Here is a 13,555-nt window from a genome sequence, read left to right as displayed (position 1 = left end):
TTTCCTTTTAGTCCTGCCTTCTGCTTACTATTATTTATTATCTATTCAACAAATATTTATCAAGAATGTTTTAGGGAGTTCCTGTTGTGGCTCAGTGGTTAAGAAGTCCGACTGGGAAACACGAGGTTGTGTGTTCCATCCCTGGCCTCGCTCAGTGGGTTAAGGATCTGGCGTTGCCGTGAGCTGTGGTGTAGGTCGGGGCCTCCGCTTGGATCTGGTATTGCTGTGGCTCTGGCATAGGCCGGCGGCTACAACTCTGATTGGACCCCTAGCCTGGGAACCTCGATGTGCCTCAGGTGCAGCCGCAGAAAAGACAAAAAGACAAAAAAAAAAAAGAAGAAGAAGAATGTTCTATACACTTGTGATGTTCAGAATAAGATGCACATGAGCCCTGCCCACAAGGAGCATACATTCATCATCCTTGACCCTTGATGACAAATAGCAGTTCTGGCATGAATATCTTACTGCTGCTTGGTCAGATCACAGCCTCTGACCTAGGTTTATTAAGCTAGATGGAAAAACATACTGTTTGTAGCTAGTATCTGACAAAGACAAGCAGAAGGTCAATATGGTGAACAATAATGCCCTAAGTAGTTGTTCAGAATCAATGGGGTAGAATTAGAACATTCCAGTTCAAATTGTTGGTTACCAGACAATGGTTTCAATCCACTATAGGGTGCAATTTATGGAAGCTATGATTATAGTATTTCTCAAAGTCATTCTAACCTTAACACAAAGCCAGTGTGATTAATCATAGACACATTTTGAATGAGTGTTTCCCAAAGCCCTGTCCAGATTTATGCAACTTAATATCTGGCAATTTTTAAACTGGAATTTAAAAATGACCAAATGAACATAAACTTAGCTGATGACAAACCCTATATTTTAAAATACTTCTTTTCCCAAATTTATAATCAATAAGTCCTAGTAATTTCAAGAACTAAAATTACTAACTCTTACTATTGGTTAAAACCCTTTGCTCTAATTAAACACATCCATCTAAACCAGATCCATTTCTAAAAATGTCTGATCCCATAAGATTGACTGTGAGGCATGACCTTACACTAGTGAAATTAATCAACTTTAGAACTTTTTGTTTTTGTCTTTTGTCTCTATAGGGCCACAACTGCAGCATATGGAGATTCTCAGGCTAGGGGTCGAATCCAAGCTGTAGCCTCCGGCCTACACCAGAACCACATCAATGCCAGATCTGAGTCACATCTGTGACCTACATCACAGCTCATGGCAACACCAGATCCTTAGCTCACTGAGCGAGGCCAGGGATCGAACCCGAAACCTCATGGTTTCTAGTTGGATTCATTTCCACTGCGCCACAACGGGAACTCCCACAACTTTAGAAATTTCTTAACATAGCCTGAAGCTTGATAATAAATTTTGCATTTATACTTTTTTGGTACTTAAAATATTCCAGACTTGAATTCATGACTCATTAATAAACCATTTCTTTTTAACAGTGGATTTCAGCACTGTCTATACTTTACTAAATCATCAAACAGAAAGTGAAAAATTCACTCAATCATCTGGACATTTTTTTTAACAATCATTTTGATATGATAATATACTCAGATGATTGGCCATAAATTTTCCTATAAATGAAAATATTTTGAGATTGTGATGATACTACTTCAGTAGCTTTTAAAACCCTACTAACAGTACTTTTCTTGTTGTTTTTCTGTTTTTGTGGAGGTTTTTTTCCCATTCTGCTGGAGGTAATAAGACAACACACAGTTGAACATTTCACTTGAAATTGGCTGGGTGGCCATAAACTAATAGACAGATACATAGATACTCCAGTGCTTCTATTTGTAATTTACACATTTACCTGCAGGCAAGAAGTCATACTGGAAAATTAGAGAAGAAAAAAAAGTTGTTGTTCACCTAGTTTTATCATCAAACTAATAGAGAGCTTTTTCCCCTTGTAATGTACTTTCCAGTATTGTATCTGATCCCTCCAGGATTCCATTTGACATATGGAATTGAAAATAAGGTAATAACAAGCCCAGTGCTTGGGAAAATTGTTTCTTTTCATTTTTTTCTATTTCATGAGTACATTGTGAATATATTTTTGATCACATGCCAGAGTTTTACTTCCTGTATTTGTATGGGAATCTGCGCCTAATAGCCCGTGAATGGCCCATTTGGCACATCTCTATGCATACGGAGGTGTGTAAGGCTTCAGAGGAAGTGAAGGGGCTACATCTATTTTTTAAAAACATAATAAAACACTATTTAATAGTTTTAAACTTACCATCTTGACTTTAATTTTCCTAGTTATAGTGAAAAGTAAAACTCAATTTTTATCGCAATTAAGCTTTAAAAAATGAGGTTTTTTCCTAACCTCTAGTTGACCAAAGACTGATTTTTTGTTGTTGTTGTTAGAAAAAAAAATAGGGAATATAATAGGCCTACATGTTCATTATTGGAGGGAATTTTCAAGTGTTTAACCTCCTGATTCTAGGTAAATAGAAATATTCTCAGCTTACTGAGAAGTTTGGATTGATTTAGTTTGGTTTGATGACTGGTATATAAACTAACAAAATTTTATTTAAAGAGTGCTACTTGGTATAAAGGAAAAAAAGTCAAGATTCAGACAAAGTTCCCGTGTGATACAGCAGAAACGAATCCAGCTAGCATCCATGAGAATGCAGGGTTCCTTCCCTGGCCTTACTCAGTGGGTCAAGGATCCGGCAATGCCCTGAGCTGCAGTGTAGGTCACAAGCATGGCTCGGATCCTGCATTGTTGCTGTGGTGCTGGCAGGCAGCTGTAGCTCTGATTGGACGCCTAGCCTGGGAACTTCCATATGCCACACAAGCAGCCCTAAATACCAAAAAAAAAAAAAAAAAGCTTCAGACACTTGGGTTCTAGATCTGGTTCAGCCATTAATTAGCAAGTCAGGAATATTTCTGGGCCTGAGGTTTTGAATCTGTAAATTAACTGATGAGAGGTAAAGAGGTAATATGACAAGATTTATCAAATTCCTATAATGCAAATTATCATAGAGTTTTTCTTCTAAAACTGCCTTGATCCTGCTATTGTATCCCTTTCTTCTAGACTTTATTAAAAATGTGAAATTAGGTGATTTCTGAGCTATGCTGAGATTGCTTTAGGTTTTCATTCCAATGTACTTATTTTTACAACAAAATAATCAGATTTTAAATAACGATTATGATTCTAAATTATCACTACACTCCTTGCCCCTTTGAATTCCCTACACTTAATGCATCTTGGAGGGTTCCTCTCTCTGCCAGAGATATTTGACTATGGATAAACATTTTAAATTGACAATCCTGAAAAGAGAAGGTAAAGGTGACCAGAGACATTGAAGTGAGGCACTTTTTCCTGGGGGAAAAAAAGAGTTATCCATTTGTCCTGCTCAGTGAGGCCCCTGGAGCTTTTGCAAAACTGGCTTCATAGTCAGGTGTGAGGCCCTTGATAGACTGTCAGTCCCCTCTCCCCAGGCAGCAGTGGGGCAAGGCACTGAGTAAAGGCATGTTTTTGGAATTGGAGAGAGAGGCTTGAATTATTCACTGAAATGACTTTTTAAGCATCTGAAACCCTGACAGGTGGGTGATTTAGGTTCCACTCTGAAACGTTGCCTTTCCTCTCAATGGTCTCTCATTATTTTCCTCAAAATATCTCTCCATAAAACCAATGGTAGTTCCAAAAATGTGAACCTATGGAGGAAACCCTGGAGATATAAAAATAAGAAGATTGCTACTCCTCCAGTTTTCTGTCACTGATGCAACCAGTGCTCCTGGCCTGTCCTGTTTGTAAAGAGGGGATAGTGATGATAGAAAAAGTGAATAAATTAATAATATTTGAATATATAAAAGTTTTTATGTGTTAGAGATGAGTGCTTTCCTTCTTAGATTTTTTTTTAAATGCAAGTTTATTTATTTTTTAATTTTAAGTGATGACTCTCTTCTTTGATTTGAAAACACACACACACATACACACAAACCAGGACCAAAGAACTGAGCAAAACAAACATTGATCAGACTTTAAAATCCAGGTACAAGTGAACGTCCAGCAGGAGGCAATTCTGGAGAGAAAGTAAGACACTGAGGGCAGGGGCCAGTCAAAGTCCTGGGTAAGAAGATAAGAATCAAGGTCTAGGAGTTCCCTTGTGGCTCAGTGGGTTAAGGATCTGGTGTTGTCACTGCAGAGACTTGAGTTGTTGCTGTAGTAGCACAGGTTCAGTCCCTGGCCGGGCTACTTCCACATGCCATGGATGCAGCCAAAAAAAAAAGAAGAACCAAGATCTAGTTTAAGAGACAATCTGCTTACAGTGTTCAGATGTATACAAAAAGGCCTCGATATTAAGTTAATTGAGCAGAAGGTGTGTGCCTATTGTAAGAATTTACAATAATAATAATAGGTTTGGAATTCCCATTGTGGCACATCAGAAACAAATTCAACTAGTATCGATTAGGATGCAGGTTCCATCCCTGGCCTTGCTCGGTGGGTCAGTAATCCGGCGTTACTGTGAGCTGTGGTGTAGGTCGAAGATGCAGCTCAGCTCCTGTGTTGCTGTGGTTGTGGCGTAGGCTGGCACCCATATCTCCAATTGAACCCCTAGCCTGGGAGTTTCCATATGCCACAAGTGAGGCCCTATAAAGCCAACCCCCCAAAAAAAACCCCCCAAAAAACCCCCAAAACTGACAGGGCTAATGATCATATGGAGCTAGTAGATTATAATGAAAGCATAGACCCTGGAGAGAGATTTGTCTGGGTTCACATCTCAACTTTGTCACTACTTGCTTTGTGACTTTGGACTGGCTAATAAACCACTCTATCTGGGTTTCCTGATGAGTAAAATGAGGTTAATAATGATGCATACATATAAAGGTGGTTCTGAGGATTAAATAATATGAGTATATAAATCATTTGTTACAGTGGCTGGCACATACCATAAAGCTTGCTACTATCATTCTTAAGATGATTTTAACATGGGAAAACTGAGGCACAGAGAAAAATAAAATACACACATTCTTACTCACACATTACTTAAAAGACATCTTTAGGGCTGACAGTACTTTATTTTAAATCCATTGATGCTTTTACTATTTTTCCCAAAGAAAGTTTATGCTCAATACAAATTGCTTCCCCCCCCCCATTTTTTTGTTTGTTTCTTTTTCTTTTTCTTTTTACAGCTGTACCTGTGGCATATGGAAGTTTCCAGGCTATGGGTCCAATAGGAGAGATGCAGGCCTGTGCCACAGCCACAGCAATGCTGGATCCTTAACGCACTGAGCAAGGTCAAGGATGGAACCAGCAAACTCATGGATGCTATGTGGGGTTCTTAACCTGCTGGACCACAATGGGAACTCCACTTACTTGTTTTTAACTCTGGTCATCCTTTCCCCTGACAAGCTGACAGGCTGATCATAGGGAATATGAAGCCATTCTCAACTTTCAAAATATTGGTGTATTTTTATATCCCTTCATAAAGATTTTAGATTTCAAAGGTACTTCGTAGTATACCTTTAACATAATGAGTGTAGGGAGAACTATTTAGGGATTAATAGGGGCTGGTTCTATTTCTCCCACACAATTATCTGAAAGAGAAAGGGGGAAGGGATTGGGCAAATTTGGCATTACCATGATTCACAGAGATGGTTCCCAGGGGCAAGTTAGGTTCAAAAGACCATTGGCATATTCCGAATTTCTGAATATCAGGGAGAATTTGACAGTGAGGACAGAACAGGAGCTGCTCCTTTGGCCAAAGGGAATTCATTTGACTAATAAGTCAACGCTAGGATTCATCACAAGCAATGATAAATTACTATGTTTAATATATCAGCACTCAATTCTTTGATATTTTTCCCTAATTGTTGGGAAGTAGCAGGTATAGCAGAAAGAGCCTTTTTTTAGACTAAGGTAAACCTGTATTCTAGTTGTGTCTCTGTTTACAAGCTGTGAAATTTTAGACATGCTTTTTTTTTTTTTTTTTTTTTTTTTTCTTTTTTGTCTTTTGTCCTTTTAGGGCCACACCCACAGCATGTGGAAGTTCCCAGGCTAGGGGACTAATCAGAGCTATTGCTGCCAGCCTACGCCAGAGCCACAGCAATGCCAGATCTGAGCCACGTCTGTGACCTACAGAACAGCTCAAGGCAATGCCAGATCCTTAACCTACTGAGCAAGGCCAGGGATCAACCAACAACCTCATGGTTCTTAGTCAGATTCATTTCCACTGCGCCACAACGGTAACTCCTAGACATGCTGTTTCAACTGTCTGTGTCTTATTTTCTGAATTTATAAGATTGAGATCATAATACTTGTTCTCCCTACTTTACATAGAGGATGGGTGATGATACATGTCAAATTCCTTTGTGAGCTATAAGGTTCAATATACATGTAAGCTGTTATTAGTGCTGATTGGTTAGAACATCACTGTATGTCTTCAGGTTGTAATATTTTAAGTCTCTCAAAGGACAAAAAGCAAGACTGCTTTTAAGCACAGCATGAATACAACTCATAATGACTATTTTTTCATAATGCTTCTATTGAGGATGGTACATGGAGCTATCAGCAAGTTCACGGGGCCCTAGAGGTTTAGAATTAGTAAGAGATGATTTGACTCAAGACTTCTCGCCTCACTAGACTTAAATCAGAGAATTGGAAGAAAATCTACTCTTTGATCATGAAAACCAGTTTTTTCCCCACCTCTAAAATATTCTCAAGATATAGGGGAATATTTATCTAGTTCTCTCAGGTCTTTATTTATCACTTGTAAGCATCCTGGTAAAGCAAGGATCAAAATATATTAGCATAATATTCCCAGTTGAAAAAAAAAATATGGCTCCAAGAAAGAAAGCTTTTCATATATTTCCCATCACAGTTTCTGAGTCAAATTAATTACTATCCAAAGCCTTTTTGAAAGCATTATTTTACTCTATTCTTCTTGAAAACTCTGGGACATAGCTTTTTTTGTTTGCATTTTACAGAAGGGAAAACCAATGCTCGGAAAATTTTAAAAAGTTGATAGGGTCATATAGTTAATAATGGCAGTGACTAAATCAAGGCCTCATGCTTTTTGCACATACAGGTGGGACAAACACGTATAGAAGATACCATCTGCAGATCACCTACTATGACTAATTTGTACACAGTGCTTTCCATAACTGAGACACTGATTTAAATGAATTACATATATTATCTCATTTGATTCTCGCAACACCCTTGTGTTGTAGAGACTATTACCAATCAAGTTTACAGATGAGAAAACCAAGCAGAAATAGGTTAAAAAACTTACACAAGGTCATTCAGCTATAAAATATTAGGGCTAGAATTCAAATCCTAGTAGTTGAGCTCTAGAGTTCATTTGTATGTATAATATTCTGATCCCAGAACAAATCTGTTAAGTAAGCCTTGTCCCCATTTTATAGATGAGGAAATAAAGTCCAGTAGCTTTCAATTGGAAAGCAAGACTAAGAGCCCAATACCTTCTGCTTCTGGATCTAAATTCATAATCAGTATGAATATCTAATAGTATAATATCAGATAGTATGACAATATCTCTGCTTGTCTCAAATGTTCTGGCATATTAGTTAGAAGAATAGAAGGATATTGAACCATAACACAAAACTGAAGGAAAATTGAACAGCCAAGAACTCACAAAGGAAAGCACCAAGGATCTTAGTATTAAGGGTTTCTTGATATTCTCTCTAGGTCATTGCCATTAACAGCATTAATCTGACTTCTAGTTTCCGATGTTCTCTAGTCTAAATACAATATGCCTTTGAAAAGGATATGACTGGTCCAAGTAGGTCAGAATTGATCGATCAGTTCTAGTAGAGGGCAGGCCTTCATACTACAGGCATGGTCACTGTGATATTGAAGTACTATTAAACTAACTCTTGCATCTTTTCTGAATGGATCAACACATTAACTGTTGATGTGGTCAATATATTTTTCCCAATGTCAAACAGTAAAGGTAATCAAAAAGAATTCATATATATGCACAAAGGACAATAGTACACATTCAGTCTTTTTAGTATGTCAATGCTCTACTCTGGATCAATGCGAGCTTGATCATTTTGACACTCACAGAACATCTTGCTAGGCACTTTATTGATGATGCCATACTAATTTGATTTCATGTACAGGAGGTAGATAATTGTCTGATGCCTTAGAAATATACATGAGAGAAAGGAAGAAAAACTCTGCAAAGATTCATCCTTTTGTCATAAGTATAGATGTTCTGGATTAAGTGTTCTCTTTCCTAGGACTAGTGGGATGCTTCTGCAGATGATAGAGTAAGGATGCTGTTGAATTTGACATTATAGCTATCTTCTTGTCTTTTTGGTCTTCTAATGCAAATTAACCAGCAGGTAAAAATATAATACTGATTGTGAAGGTTAACTCTGATTACCAAGTGTTGGCTCTAGCATTTGCTCAAAAATGGGGGTAGGAAGCATATACATGAAGCAGAGAATTCACTAGGTTGTCTCTTGGTATTTCTATGACCATTTTTAACCATGTATGCAAAGTTGTAACAATCGTATCCAAAATGTGTTAACATATGGATGTATTGACTCAATAATGAAAATTAGATTTATCTTTGGGACATGCCTCCTCAGACTACTGAAGTAATATCAGTGGATGAGGTAAATTTAGAACTGATGAAGGAGGGAGATCATAAATATCAATTTCAGTTTCAAAACTTGTTAATCATAGACTTTTTTATTCAGTGTTTGCATGGGTGACAGCAGACAATTTAATATCTCTGTGATAAGCTGAACTTCAGCAGATCTGATTGCTCTAAGGAGTGAACTGTAATCAGGCATTTTGTATGTCCTGATCACATCCTCTTGGTCTACATCTTCAGGCATTGCAATAACCAGCTGCCTGAAGATGTAGCCATTAACACCTCTCACCTCACCTGTACCATGGATATATTATTTCCTGCTCTGCTTCAAGACTTGTCTGCTGCTATATGTAGCTTGTCTGCCAGCACTAGCCAACTCAGCAGCAATTGTAACATAGGCACATCTGAAATTGAAAGGAATTCAACACTCTCCGGACAGTCATCAATTGGAATGGGAATCAGGGAATAAAATACTCCTCTCTTTTATGTCAAGCATGCACAGGTTTTTGTTTTGTTTTGTTTTTCCCCCTTATTTTTCATTGTTTATTTTCCCACTTAAAAAATAATAATAAGGAGAGAGGGGGAAACAAAATAGAAAGAAGATGGGTAACTCTCTCTTGCATGGCCAGAAGTTCAGGGAGAGAAAGATCTGGCTGGCCTCTGAAAAGACTCCAGTAGTTAGGAAGAAGGTTGCAACAACTCCCTGAAGCAAGACAATTGCTACACTGTTCTTCAGAGGGGCTGAGCCCCAGTTACTCACAGTGATAAATAGTTCATTAATGGTGTTCCTTCCTCACTTTCTTAGTTTCCTGGAATAACTTTCAAAAATAAACTATCTACATATAAACCTTTGGTTTAGAAATTACTGTTGTGTCTCAGTGGGTTAAGAACCCGACATAGTGTCAATGAGGATGTGGGTTCAATTTCTGACCTTAATCAGTGGTTTAAGGATTTGGCATTGACACGGGCTGCAGTGTAGATCATAGATGTGGCCTGAATCCTGCATTGCTATGGCTCTGGTGTAGGCCTGCAACTGCAACTCCTATTTGACCCCTTGCCCAGGGAAAATTCCATATGCCACAGGTAGAGCCATGAAAAGGAAAAAACAAAATAAAAACAAACTTTGGTTTAGACTCTGCTTTATGGGGTAACCTAAGTTAAGATATAGATTCCTTTGATGTATGATTACTGTGCCAGAGCAATGCAATGGGGAAATAAATGGAGCTGGAATGAAGGAGGTCATCAAGAGGCCACAACCACCATTGACCCTTGAGCTGGACCTCGATATTAAAGGCTTCTCACTCCCTCCCCTCTTTTTGGAATGTCCACTCGGTCCACCATTTTCACAGTGGGGGCTGTGTTCAAGGACTTAGCCTTGAGAGACCATCTGGAGAGTATTCATGACTAAACCCAGTTAGGGCCTCTATATAAAGGCCTATTTAAGATTCTAGCGGGCAGATGCAAAGATCTACTCCCCTCGCAACCACCCAGGACAAGCTTCATGTATAAGTTCCCTTGCTTGTTAAATCTGCTATCTACTAATCTGGAATGGTCTGCCTCTTTCCTTGTTCTTTCCTTGCCCTCTGTAGGGGACCCAGTTTGTGAACCAACAAGCTAGATCAATTAAATACACATATTAAAAAATATGACTTCACTCACACGACCAATTTTGTGTGATTGTTTTCCCAAATAAGAGTGATAAAACAATAAATATTTTAGAAAATAAAATAGTATCAAGACCTTTGGATAGATAATTTTTCAAAAAGAACACAAAAACCACTAACCATAAAGATAAATCTGTTTGTGGAACTTGATTTGCATTTAATACATTTGACAAGTAATGCATAACCAGAATATATAAAGAACTCCTACAAACCAATAAGGTAAATATAACTCTATTTTTTTTTTTTTTTTTTTTTTTTTTGTCTTTTTGCTATTTCTTTGGGCTGCTCTCGCGGCATATGGAGGTTCCCAGGCTAGAGGTCTAATCGGAGCTGTAGCTACTGGCCTACGCCAGAGCCACAGCAACGCAGGATCCAAGCTGCGTCTGCAACCTACACCACAGCTCAGGGCAACGCCGGATCGTTAACCCACTGAGCAAGGGCAGGGACCGAGCCCGCAACCTCATGGTTCCTAGTCGGATTCGTTAACCACTGCGCCACGACGGGAACTCCTAACTCTATTTTTTAAATGTAAAAAGACTTGTTTGGGCATGTCACCACCAGATTAGGTTCTGAGTTCTATTAAATGACAAATATGCTCAAAATAATTAAACTTTAATAAAGTATTTCTTAGTGTGAATAATTGCAAACAAGTATAGAAGGAATTAGGAGTATGGATCTATTAAGAAATGGGCACATAAAGTAAAGTCAAGATGGAACAAATATGAAAGGTCAATGAGACATTTTTTAATGCTTCAGAAGTTGTGTATAAAATTTTTAATAATTTTCCAACACCAGAAAATATTTAATTAGGCTTGCTTGAGGGTTTCTTGGAAGTGAATGGATACAGAAGCTTCTTCAACAGAGTATGATTCTCTGGCACACTGCCAGAATATTTGCCATTTACTTAATTTTGTCTGCCTACCTATTATTTCCCAATTATTTAATGAGCACTTGATATAACCAGGTACTTTCCTAGGTGCTATAAATAAAAAGGTAAAAAATATAGATATGATCTCTGTTCTCGTGATGCTTAAAGATGAGTGAGACAGAGAAGTAGACAGTTGCAATAGAATTTGATACACAATTTACAGGAGAAACGTGGCAGCATATATGCCTAACTGGATCAGCATACTTTTTAGCACTTTTGACATAAGTGATTGTTATTCTCACATTTCTGAGTGGTGGTTGTTCCCAATTCTGCTCAACTGAGAGTCTATCTAGTTTACTTAGCCAGACTTGAACCTGGCTCTAATAAAGCTAATCAAGTTAGCATATAAATTTACACTGTAGTGCCTTATGGATTTGTCACATTCAGAGCCATATAACAGTTCAAGGAGAAAGATTTAGCATATTTTTTTTTTTTGATGAGAGAGATTTGGCAGACTATTTTGTATAACTTATGGGAAAGAAGTAGAAAATTGGAAATCATGAAGAAAAAGGAGTCAGAGAGAAGACACAAATATATTTTTGCTATAAATATATGCTAATATGTACTCAGTTAAGAGCAAAGTGACTGCATCCATATAGAAAAGAACTAAGGATATAAATTGATGTTCGAACAAAAAATGAAATCGGGAGGTCAAATGGCATGTAATTCATTCTGTTTAAATTCAGGGGAAAGAACTGTTTCTGCAGTGAAACCACTGGCTCATGACATACCTTTCTTGAGGAAAGCCTGGTCTTGACAAGGATTTAAAGATTTTGTAGTTTGATGCATTTTAAGTAGGTCAATTCACTCATGATGAATGTATCCTTTTCCACAACTGAAAAGAAGAAGATTTCAGGGAAGAAAAGCAGTGAGGTGTCATTTACAAGCCTTGTGCTTGGAAAGAAGTAGAAAGAACACTCTCCTGCCTCCCAATTTTTCTTAACCCTACCCATAACTCAAAACATACGAAAAGACTGTTTGTGACAGTGTCAGGGATGATCAAGTATACTGCCAAACATTCCATGACTAAACTTTTGGCTGGTGAACAATATGCTAAAAACAAAAATCTTTGGTGCATAAATGAAAGACACCCAGGGCAGGAAACCATGGTGGTAGAGAGCTTAGTTATGAAGTCTTAAGGAAAAAACCCTACTGTCAACTCCATAATGTCCCAAGAAAGATTCTGCTATGGAAGCAATTGTAAACACACTGGAGACGTAGCTCTCCTTTATTTAATCTTTAAATGATTGGACTTTCTTTTTTTTGAACCATTTTAAATTTGCATAAAATTTGAGCAAATGATAGAAAGAGTTCCATATACCCCCCCCTTACAGTTTTCTCTATAAACATTTTGCATTAGTGTGGCATATGTGTTATATTAATGAATACCATATTAATTATTATTGATATAAACTATACCAGCCCATAGTTTACATTAAGATTCACTCTATGTTTTCCAGTTCTATGGATTTGTAAAACTGCATATCGTTATGTATCCACCAGTATAGTATTATACAGAGTAGTTTACCCTAAAAATTTCCCTCTGCTTTTACTTATTTATTTCTTCCTGCCTCCTCTCCTCTCAGCCTCCTAACTGCTAGCAGCCACTAGTGTTTCTACTGTCTCCATAGTTTTGTTCTTTTCTAGAAGGTCATATAGTTAGAATCACAATAGTATATAGCCTTATAAGACTAGCGTCTTTCACTTATTTAAGGTTCTTCCTTTCTTTTTATGGCTCAGTGCTTATTTTTTTCTATTGTTTAATAATATTATACTGTATGGGTGCACACTGTTTATGCACTTACTTAATGAAGGCCATTTTGTTTGCCACCATGAATAAAAGTGCTAAAATATCCATATGCAGGTTTTTTTGTGGGCATGGATTCAGGTACATATCTAAAAGAATGATTATTGGATTATATGTTAAGACTAAACCTACCGTTGCAGTAAAACTGCCCAACTGTATCATTTTTCACTCCCACCAGCAATGAGTAAGTTCCTCCTGTTGCACATCCTCATCAGTAGATCACTTTTTTATTGCTATAACCAAAGTCTCATTATCAAACCAGAGGTTATTTAGAATTTTTCATGTTATTTTCTAGAAGTTTTAGTTTTGAATTTTATATTTGTCTATGATTCATTGTGAGTTAATTTTTGTAAAAGGTGTAAAGTCTCTGTCTAGATTGAATCTTTTTAATATCCAATTGTTCCAGCACCATTCGCTGAATAGAATATCCTTTCTACATTTCACTACCTTGGTTCCTTTGTTAGATTTCAACTGATGTTATTTGAGAGGGTTTATTGCTAGGTGTTCCAGTGTGTTTCATTGAGCTCCCTGCCTCTTTCATCAG

The sequence above is a fragment of the Sus scrofa genome, chromosome 14, assembly GCF_054392235.1.
Source record: "Sus scrofa isolate SSC_HxYL_T2T_F1_AM1 chromosome 14, Sscrofa_HxYL_maternal_Yorkshire_Landrace_v2.0, whole genome shotgun sequence".
Classification (NCBI taxonomy): domain Eukaryota; kingdom Metazoa; phylum Chordata; class Mammalia; order Artiodactyla; family Suidae; genus Sus; species Sus scrofa.
The sequence above is the reverse complement of the archived record's forward strand: the minus strand, read 5'-3'. Positions refer to the sequence as shown.